This window comes from Cryptomeria japonica, chromosome 3, assembly GCF_030272615.1.
Source record: "Cryptomeria japonica chromosome 3, Sugi_1.0, whole genome shotgun sequence".
Lineage (NCBI taxonomy): Eukaryota > Viridiplantae > Streptophyta > Pinopsida > Cupressales > Cupressaceae > Cryptomeria > Cryptomeria japonica.
In genome coordinates, this window is record NC_081407.1 from 339,811,007 (window position 1) to 339,822,262 (window position 11,256).

An 11,256-nucleotide genomic window follows, 5' to 3' on the forward strand; every position below is an offset into this window, starting at 1 on the left:
CACTAGTTATAGAATGCAAGAACACGAAGGGAAAAGAACAAAGTAGCTGTTGGGAGGCAAGCGAAAGGACATCTCATCTTTTTTTTTTACCTTCAAAATGTTTGCAGCTCAAAGTTTAAATAGTATATAAATAAGGTATTTTTTTGAATTTGTAATTTTTTAAATCGAATAAAAAATTCACCTTTAATCCTTATATAAGATTCTTTGATAGGAAAAAAATGTCTTATAGTGCTTGAAAATTCTCTCAATCAATTTTCTTTTTGGCTAAAAACACTCAAATAAACTTTTTCCTCCAAATTTTTGGGATAAAATTTTCATATTTTTTTTTAATTGTATATCTTATATAATTTTATTTTTTCTTTTTATTCTTTGGGTTCTAATTGCAATTGTATGTTTAATTTAACATTGTACGAAGAAAGATTTTTTATTTCTTATGTTTTTGTTTTGATTACATATTATTTCATCACAAATATAATTTTTTTTTACTTCATTTACTTACTCTTTTTCTATTGATCAATGTTTTTTTAAATTGTATATTAGTTCACTTTTTAATTTCTCATTTAAAAAAACCAAATTTATTAAATAGTCACTAAAAATATTGGGATAACTTCATTAATAGAATAGATAATTTATGGCTAATGTGATACCAATGTTTAGAATAGATAATTAAGGGCTCTTTATGTCCCTTAAGAATCATCTTAAGCCAAAATGGGTCCCAACAATAATTGTGTCACAAAGACAAATATTTTGAAACATACTAAATTTAAGTTTCTCAAAATACCCACTACCATTCAATTTTCATTGTAATTTCCTTTAAAGGATGCATGAAATTTACCTACAAAGTTGTGAAATTCATCTTCTAATGGCTTGAATTTTTCCTTATAAACTACATAGTTATTTGATATTTTGGGAGGAGGGATTTTTATGGTAAAGTTTTTGATTAAGCAAAAACAGTTTTTTAAGGGACCCGAAACCCTATACAAAACAAGTTTTAAAAGGGGCTCCTACAACCCACCACATGAGATAATCAATCAAGTTCACAAAATGGAACATAACCAAAACAAGACGGAACAAAACAAAGAAAGGGTAGAGACCCCAAAGAGAAAAGTTGCCTGAAAAGAAAAACCCAACTGCAAGCAAACCATAACAAACGATGGGCAGCATAGAGAATAAAGCAAAGAAAGTTCCAATTGCCCACAAGGGTAAAGACAACCCCCCTAACTTAGGATTTCCCTATGGAACCCTTCTAGTGGGATCAAAGGGTGATGTCAAAAGAAGGCGAGGACTACTTAGAACGTTTGCCTTTGACCTTAATCCAACCGTCTTCAACTTTAGCAGCCTCATCTTGCCACTCCAATGAATCTAGTGCTGGAAACCCAGCAACCATGGAGTGACCAACATACGACATAGCTCCAGCAGGACCAACACGGCTAGAGCCAGAAACAACCCTCGTAACAGAACCAAGCAAAGGGACCACACCAACAATCTCCTCAGAGATAGGAACAACCCCAGCAGACCGGTCAGATCTAGCAACCAGGGTAGATCCAGTAACCAAAGAACCAACAACATCACCTTCCTTCCTAACAACAACAAGAGGGACAACCTCAACAGAAGAAACACCAGTCGACAACCCACAACCCCTAGCAGCCACCTCAGGTTGTGTGAGGAAACAGAGCCACCCACCATGGGCGAAGCCACCCCATCCGTCAATGGGACTGTTGTGGCAATCGGGTTGTCTTGAGTAACCACTTAAGAAAAACTTCGCTATGAAGAATTCTTCACAACAGAATAATGTTGAGATGAAGCACCGTTCCACCAAGACACAAAGTGTTTCTTAGTAGCACCAAAATCACATTTGGCAGCAACATGACCCGTTTTAAAGCACCTTCTGCACCTAAAGGGAATCCCTTCATAGTCCAAAGGTTGAATCCAATGGCCCTTAGGAGACATCAATTTAATCTCTGGAGGCAATCCCTTAGATACATCAATGTCCACCAAGATGCGAGCATAGGTAGAATGGTGAATATTAAAGGAATCATAATCAAACATTAGGAAGTCCCCAAGAGCCTCACCCACTTCCTCAAGAAGAGAGTCCACCCAAAGATGAAGTGGAAGGTTAGGGATTCTAACCCATAGAGGCATCTTATTGAAAGTTTCGAAAGAGGGATTGAAATCTTTGTGCCAAGGCTTAACCATTAACACAAACGGTCATGCCAATTGAAGAAATGATCACACAAAATACAATTTATGTCCTCAACAATGTCAAATTTTTCTATGAAAAGCCCTTTAGCTAAAGGAAAAATATGAACTGTATCAGAAATGAAGGGTTCCCAGTGCTTGGAAATCCACACATGAAGTTCCGGAAGGCTAGGCCAAAAACCCCGGAATCTACAAATGAGACCATGAGCAGCAAAAACGAAAGCAACATGATCAATCTCGGTGAAAATATCCTCCTCCAGAGAAAGGGCAATGGACCTACAGATAGGAAAAGGCTCAGCAACCAAATCAACCTTCTTCAAGGTCCCAACATATGGGCGGCTACCCCCAGGAGGTGGAGGAGAATGGGAAGAAATCCCCTTCGAGATGGGGGCAGACGCAATGAGCTCTACGTCCAAACCCACATTCCCATCACCCCCATCAATAGTCGACGACCTAGAGATCCCATAGATCACAGAAGAAGGAGCATGATCAAAAGATGCAGGGTTTGAAACACCCACCGGGCGGGAAGCAACCACAACGTTTGAAACACCCACTGGGCGGGAAGCGACCACAATGTTTGAAACACCCACCGAGTGGGAAGCGACCGCAACCATTATACAATTCTCAATTTTTTATTTTTTATTTTATTTAATTTATTTTTATGGTAAATTTGATCACATCTAGTGTACCTATTTTTTCATGAGAGATCCCCAAAAAATTCTAATGTAACAACAAAGACACAATTTTTTATTAATTGAAGCAGTCACCGGTGAGGAGGGACCTCGAGGAGATCAGTCCAAACTGGTCAGCAAGAGTTAACACAACGGAAACACACAAATATGATGGAGGCAATGCATAACAGATAATTTTATTGCATGATAGTTAATTACATCCAACCAGTAACAACTGGGTTACAACATACCGACACACAGGCCTGGTAGAATAGGTCTCACTGAGACCTTGAATCGAAAGATCTATCTTCTAGGCACAATCTATCCAACTGATACTCCTTGATTCTCTAAGATGATTGATTACATTCTAAAGCATGATTACAAATATATATATATATATATATATATATATATATATATATATCGATCCAAAGGATCTGGTCGGCCCAAAAGGATCAAAACCCTAACGTGCAGAAATGAATGAGGTCTGCCTCTGCCAAGAGATTCCTCCGAAAAATCCAAAGGATGAAACGCAGAAGGTCGGCCACACACCAAGCAACATCGAGATCAACGTCCAAGACTCCGCAAGCATCAGAATGGGTTCCAGTAGATCACTAGAATAGGTCTCAGGCAACCGGTAACAAAGGAACAACCGGTAACAAGAAACTATCAAGGAAATTGGTAGCGATATCTTGTCGAAAAGTGATCCAAATGGGGTGCGGTTAGAAAGCAAGTAGGATGACCCAGTCTTCAAGAAGAATCCAACTCCATAGGAAACTGGTGTGCCAAAACCGGGACACACAGAAAGGAAAACTGAAACTGCAAACAAAAAACAAATAGAAAAGAAAATGTTTTTGGTTGATGCAAGATTGTTGTGAACCAGGGATGCTCCTGCATCAAACATCCGGGGATAAAAAAAAGTGAGCCTCTCACTTTGCTGGGGTCAAAGGAAAACCAAGGCGGTCTACCTCTGCCTGAGAAATCCAAGATGAATCTTCCACTGGTATGTTCTTCCACTTCACAAGATATTCCTTGTACTCACTGCTATAGATACTACGCCCAATCCTATTGTCCAAAATCTCTTCAATCTGATCTGGTTCCTTCTGGGGCAATTGTTTCTCCAAGTCTACAATACTGTTCTCATTGAATTCAAGTTCATGGTACTCATGAAGATCTGCAATGTTGAATATTGGTGAAATACTTAGACTATCTGGTAGCTCCACCTCATATGCATTTCCAGAACTGAACTTTCTCAAGATCTTACAGGGTCCAAACTTCTTCATCTGCAACTTATTATAAGTTCCAACCGAGAATCTCTCTTTTCTTAAATAGACCATCACTTCATTACCAACTTCAAATTCCTTATGTCTCCTCTTCTCATCCGCCTTGTCCTTGTATTTTCTATTCATGTATTCCAAATGTTGTTTAACCTGAATGTGCAACATTGCCATGTGATCTGCAAATTCTTCTTCTTCTGAACTCTTCTAGTCTTCACTGCTAATGTCTCTCAATTTTGCTATTCCTTTAGGATGCACTCTGGTAACAATCTCAAAAGGTGTTTTTCCAGTACTTCTATTCACTGAATTGTTATAGGCAAACTCTGCTTGTGCAAGGATCAAATCCCAACTTCCGGTTTGATCTCCTACTAAACATCTCAACAAGTTTCTCAAACTCCGGCTAACTACTTTTGTTTGTCCATCAGTCTGTGGATGAAAAGTAGAACTGAACTTCAAATCTATCTTCATCTTCTTCCAAAGTGTTCTCCAAAAATAGCCAACAAACATAGTGTCTCTGTCTGAAACTATGCTCTTAGGTCATCCATGCAATCCTACCACTTCCTTGAAAAATAGGTCTGCTACATGTAATGCATTTGATGTCTTCTTACAAGGTATGAAATGAGCCATCTTTGAAAAGCTATCCACTACCACAAATATAGAATTGTTCCCTCTTGGTTTCTTAGGTAAGCCAAGTACAAAATCTATACTTATATCCTCCCAAGGTCTTACCGGTATTGCCAAAGGTTTATACAATCCCACATTCTGACTACTACCTTTTGTTGGCATTTTGATGATGTTGTGATTGTCATTGATGGACACACACTTGTTTTGTGATCACTTTCTTGATGTATGAGTTATGCTTAACCGATATTTGTTCCAACCGGTATTATGTATTATAGTCTTTAGACTATCGATGTTTTGCAGAAGATGTTTACCAGTCACAAACTGATTGAAGACCCAAAGCGGTATGAAGACCTCAAGTGGTTCGAGGATCTCATGCGGTACGAAGGCACAAAGCGGTAGTTAACATTTTTCCAGTCTTCATTTTTGACAACCGATAATCGGTAAATTGTATGAACTGGTATTACTTTGTGATGAGTTACCAACCGATATTTCTGTGATGAGTTATCTTCCACTGACACTTTGGCGATGATTTTGTGTGGTGTTACCAAATGGTTTTAGATGATGAGGTTTTGTATGTGCGATCATAGAAGAAAAGATTAGGTCTGTGTGAAGAGTAGGAGTGTGGAGATATTGAAGACTGAAGTAATGTTGAAATGCATTAACAATGAGCTATCATGGATCTAACCAAGCATATTGTGCTAGTATCTAGATCACTCACTTGTTGATTACTCACATCTTCGACAAGTCTGAAACCCTTAACCGGTTAGGCCTAGCAAAGCCTTTGTAAATCCTCTAACAAAGTGGTTCACAACTGTGAATCTGAAATCCTCTCACAAGGTAGTATTTAACAGAACTTATCTCCTAACAGAGATCTAGATTCCTAACAGGATCTGTTCTGGTGAAGAACATTGTATGACCTTAACCGGTCTGGTTTCTATTCTGCAGATAGTTACTTGTGAGTTTCTGCTCACCGTGGTTTTTCCCATTTGGGTTTCCACGTCAAAACTTCTTGTGTTATGGTGATTGTGCTCTTGTGGGTGAATGCTTTTTTTTCTATTTGGTTTGCATTTATCTTAACCGGTTTATTTGTAAATATGTCATACCGGTTATCTGCTAAACTGTTTAAGTGTTTGAGTTCAGTGTTTTTTTTGGTATACTAATTCACCCCCCCTCTTAGTATTCATCACCTTTTGCAACTTGACAAACTCTACAACTCTACACATATCTCTTAACATCCTTATGAATTTGGGGCCAAAAGTATTGATCACTCACCAATGCAACTGTTTTATCAATGCCAAAGTGTCCAGCTAAACCTCCACTATGCTTCTCTTTTACTAGGTTCTCTCTCATGGAACTTTTAGGTATGCACAATTGAAATCCCTTAAATAACATCCCATCCTGAATGAAGTAATCCAACCATTTGCTCCTATCAACCATAACCGGTTCTCTACATGCTTTCCAAGGTTCTGCAAAATCCGGGTCTTCATCATACAAGGTCTTCAAATCTTCAAAACCTAATACTGTCACTCTCATCACTGTCAGCAAATTCCTTCTCCTACTCAATGCATCAACAACTTTGTTAGATTTCCCACTTCTATGTTTCAACAAAAAGGTGTAACTCTGCAAGAACTCTACCCATCTCATATGTCTCTAATTCAACTTACTCTGACTGCTCAAATATTGCAAAGCTTGATGATCTGTATACAACACAAACTCCTTAGGCAACAAGTAATGTCTCTATTTCTTCAAGGCTTGAATTATGACATAAAATTCCTGATCATATATTGAATATCTCTTTTGGGCATCGTTCAATTTTTCACTAAAATATGCTATTGCTCTCCCTTCTTGACTTAAAATTGCTCCTATTGATGTTCCACTTGCATCACAATCCACTTGAAATACCTTATTGAAATCTGGTAAAGCCAACACAGGTTTCTTAGTCACTTTCTGTTTTAACAACTCAAAACTTTTTTTTGCTCTGGTGGTGCCCTTGAATTCCTTCCTATCTCCCCTCATGGTCTCAGTCATAGGATGACAAACTGAACTTAAATTTCTGATAAACTTCCAGTAAAAATTAGCCAATCCATGAAATGATCTTACCTCTCCAATGCTTTCTGGTGTAGGCCACTCAACAATGGCTTTCACTTTCTCAGGGTCCATCTTCAACCATCCTTAGATATCACAAAGCCCAAATAGACTAGCTCATCCTTCATGAAAGTACACTTCTTGATATTGATCAGTAACTTTTCTTCTCTCAACCTCTGCAAAACTTTTCTTAACTGCAACAAATGTTCCTCTTTTGTTTTACTGAAAATCAGAATGTCATCCAAGTATACAATAACAAACTTACCCAAGAATTTCTTCAAAACCTCATTCATCAGCCTCATGAAAGTACTCGGTACATTAGTCAGTCTAAAAGCCATCACCAATCATTCATCTAATCCTTTATTTGTCTTAAATGTTGTCTTCCATTCATCACCTTCTCTGATCCTGATCTGATGATATCCACTATTCAAATCTATCTTTGTAAAGTACTTTGCTCCTCTCAAACAGTCCATTATGTCATCCATCCTAGGCAAGGGAAACCGATATTTCACTATGATCTTGTTTATTGCTCTTGAATTGGTACACATCCTCCATTCTCCATTCTTCTTAGGTGCTAATATTGTTGGTACTGTACAAGGGCTCAAACTTTCCTTGATCAAACCTTTCTTCAGTAGCTCCTGCACTTGTCTATTCAGTTCTTCATTCTTTGTTGGTGTTAACCGATGTGCAACTTTGTTAGGCAAACTAGCTCTGGGAACTAAGTTCATGCAATGACTAATACTTCTAACAGGTGGCAATCCATCAAGTACATTATTTGAAATGATGTCCCCATACTCTGTCAACAAATCTCTTATTTATGTCGGGTGTTCTCCTTCTGGTTCCAATCTCTCAATCTTCTTAGGAATTAAGGCAAAACACACATTCTCATGTCTCAGTCCATCCATGAACTTCCTTCCATCTACGAGACATATTCTGGTATTTGTACAGACTTCACTCTTCAAAGGTTCTTCCAAAGGCAACAAGGTTTGCTTCATCCCATTTGCCACAATGGTGTATGTATTCTTCCTCCCATCATGTATTGCATGCCTATCAAACTGCCAAGGTCTTCCCAACAAAAGATGACAAATGTTCCTAGGCATAATATCACACAAAACTTCATCATGATAATTCCCAATTTTAAATTTTACTAAACACTGTTCACTTACTAACAACTTATGTTCATCTTGAATCCATGCTATCTGGTAAGGCTTAGGGTCTTTCAATCTCTCCAATTTCAACTTATTCACCATCTCTTCTGAAACAAGATTATCCGAACTACCACTATCAATAACAACTTTACAACACTTACCAGATACTTTACATCTGGTCTTGAACAGGTTCTTCCTCTGCAAGGGTTCTTTATCTTCTCTGGTATGACATAAAACTCTCTTCATCATCAACAGTTCTCCATCTTCCGGTTTATTGTCTAATCCAGTGGGGTTCTCCTCCACCACTGCAGCTCTTCTGGTAGTCTCTGACTTCTTACATTCAAATGCACGGTGTCTTCTCCTCCACATTTAAAATAGGTTCCTCTGAATGTCCTTTTGTCTTGTCTTCCAAAGTTCTCATTCTGGTAACTATCCGGTTCTCTCCTCCGGTAGAAATTTCTATCATCCTTCCAGTATGAATTACCTTCTTTGCTCGCTTCCTTGTCCTTGTTCTGATCTGTACTGGTTCCTCTTCCTCCTTGAAATCTTCCTCTGGCAAACCTTCCACCTCTACCTCTGTCTCTGCTCATGCCTCTTATTCAATTTCTCTCCAGCCTTTATTGCATACTGGTAAGCCTCTTTGACACTCTCTAATTTGATCATACTGAGTTCATCTTGTACAGACATCCACAATCCAATCAAATATCTTGCAATTTGTTCAATTTCATCATCAACATGTCTAGATCTGATGATCAACTTGTAGAATGCTTTGGTGTACTCCTTCACACTAGATTCCTTTTGTCTTAGATTCTGCAACTTCCGGAATAGATCTACTTGATAATTTGTCGGGACAAACTTTGATTTTAACTTAGCAATCATCTTCTCTCATGTCTTAATCTTTTCTTTATCTCTTCTTTGCCTATCAACTTGCAAGTGCTCCCACCAAAGAGATGCATGACCCTTCAACCGGGTACATGCATACTTCACCTTCCTCTCTTCTACAGTGTTTTCAAAATCAAAATACTTCTCCATCTCCAAGATCCAATCCATCAATTCATATTAATCTAACTTCCCATCATATTCCGGTGGGGTAAAATGAGGTTTAGTGTTTGCCCTACTCAAAACCCTTAAAAAATTTTCCTCCTCCGGATCAACTGTCGGTAGGTTCACTTGTTCTGTCAGAGCTTCTTCTCCTTCATCTTCACTCACATCCTCAACTTGTCGACCTCTTCTTTGGGATGTCTCCACAGCTTCTAACCAAGCTGCTATTCCTCGCAACATCTCCATTACAATAGGGTCTGCATTTCCACGCGCTCCACCATTCCTAGTTTCTCTTCACATCATTAATCCACGCTAGTCCTCTGCAATTGTAGGTTGTATCTGCAATCTGCCACCCTACAACAAGATTTAGGACACGCAACCTTCGAAACGGACTTCGCTCTAATACCACTTGAAGCAATCACCGGTGAGGAGGGACCTCGAGGAGATCAGTCCAAACTGGAAAGCAAGAGTTAACACAATGGAAACACATAGATATGATGGAGGCAATGCATAACAAAATTTTATTGCATGATAGTTAATTACATCAAACTGGTAACAACCGGGTTACAACATACCGACACACAGGCCTAGTAGAATAGATCTCACAAGGACCTTGAATCAAAAGATCTATCTTCTAGGCACAGTCTATCCAAATGATACTCCTTGATTCTCTGAGATGATTGATTACATTCTAAAGCATGATTACAAATATATATATCGATCCAAAGGATTTGGTCGGCCCAAAAGGATTTGGTTGGCCCAAAAGGATCAAAACACTAATGTGCAAAAATCAATGAGGTCGGCCTCCGGCAAGAGATTCCTCCGTAAAATCCAAAGGATGAAACGCAAAAGGTCGGTCACATGCCAAGCAACATTGAGATCAACGTCCAAGAATCCGCAAGCATCGGAATGGGTTCCGATAGATCACTAGAATAGGTCTCAGGCAACCGGTAACAAAGGAACAACCGGTAACAAGAAATTGTCAAGGAAACCGGTAGCGATATCTTGCCAAAAATTGATCCTAATGAGATGCGGTTAGAAAGCAAGCAGGATGATCTAGTCTTCAAGAAGAATCCAACTCCATAGGAAATCGGTGTGCCAAAACCGAGACACACAGAAAGGAAAACTAAAACTGCAAAAAAAAAACAAACAGAAAAGAATTTTTTTTTGGTTGATGCAAGATTGTTGTGAACCGTGGATGCTCCTGCATCATTAATACAGGATTCTAAAAAGATTATTTTTTTTTAATATTATTTCTTTAAAGATATTTTTACTAATAGACACATTTATTTTATTTATTGTCTAATAGTATCTTAAAAAGGTTTCACTAGGGTACTTCACTTTTCATTGACAATTTGTTTATGGTTTCCTAATGAGATGTTATCTTAATAAATTCTACAAACTCTTCATCATTCCAAAATTAATCTTTTGGTGTGTTTTATTCTCAATTCCCTTCAGTAAGTTTAGGGTATTAAATGTCAAGACCTATGGTAAGGACATGGTGGTTTCATTAAACAAGTTGGTGGCAACAAGATCATCTTTGTAAATACTATAAGACGAGCTATTTTTGATTGCAAACAAAGCATCTTTATAAATCATGGGAGTATCACTAAGATCCTTGGATTTCTCATCAAGGGACATGTGTCTTAAGCACCGTGACCCTCAATTTGCTTAAACCTACATAGGTCCATAATACCTTATTAATAAAGGCATAGATCATTGCCTCTATAATTCATGACTTGAAATATCCTACTTGCCCTAGGATATTCATTACATTGAAATAAATATTGTAAAACATGATTATGTAACCAAGAGGCATTGGAACTTTCGATTTTATCATCTAAATGATAACTTTCCTTGACGTAAGTAGCAAACTAATGAGATGCCTAAGTTATCTTCTTATTCATGGTATCTGGTATTGCGTTTGGGATGATGACACATATTATTATATATAAATAACATAATACATAAATATTGTAATATAAAATATAAATATTATCATTCATAAGTATGATATATAAAATAAACTTGCAATTGCACCTTGGTGTGCAATGGGTACACTAAAGAGGTCTAGAAGGTCAATTGTGAAAACAAAAAATGGTCTATTTTTTGCATTCATTTGTGTTGTACATAGGGTGAAGTGGTAGGAAATTTAAAAAGTCATGTTGTTTGTGCAAAAATTTATTGATGGAGAAGTGATAGCATCAAATC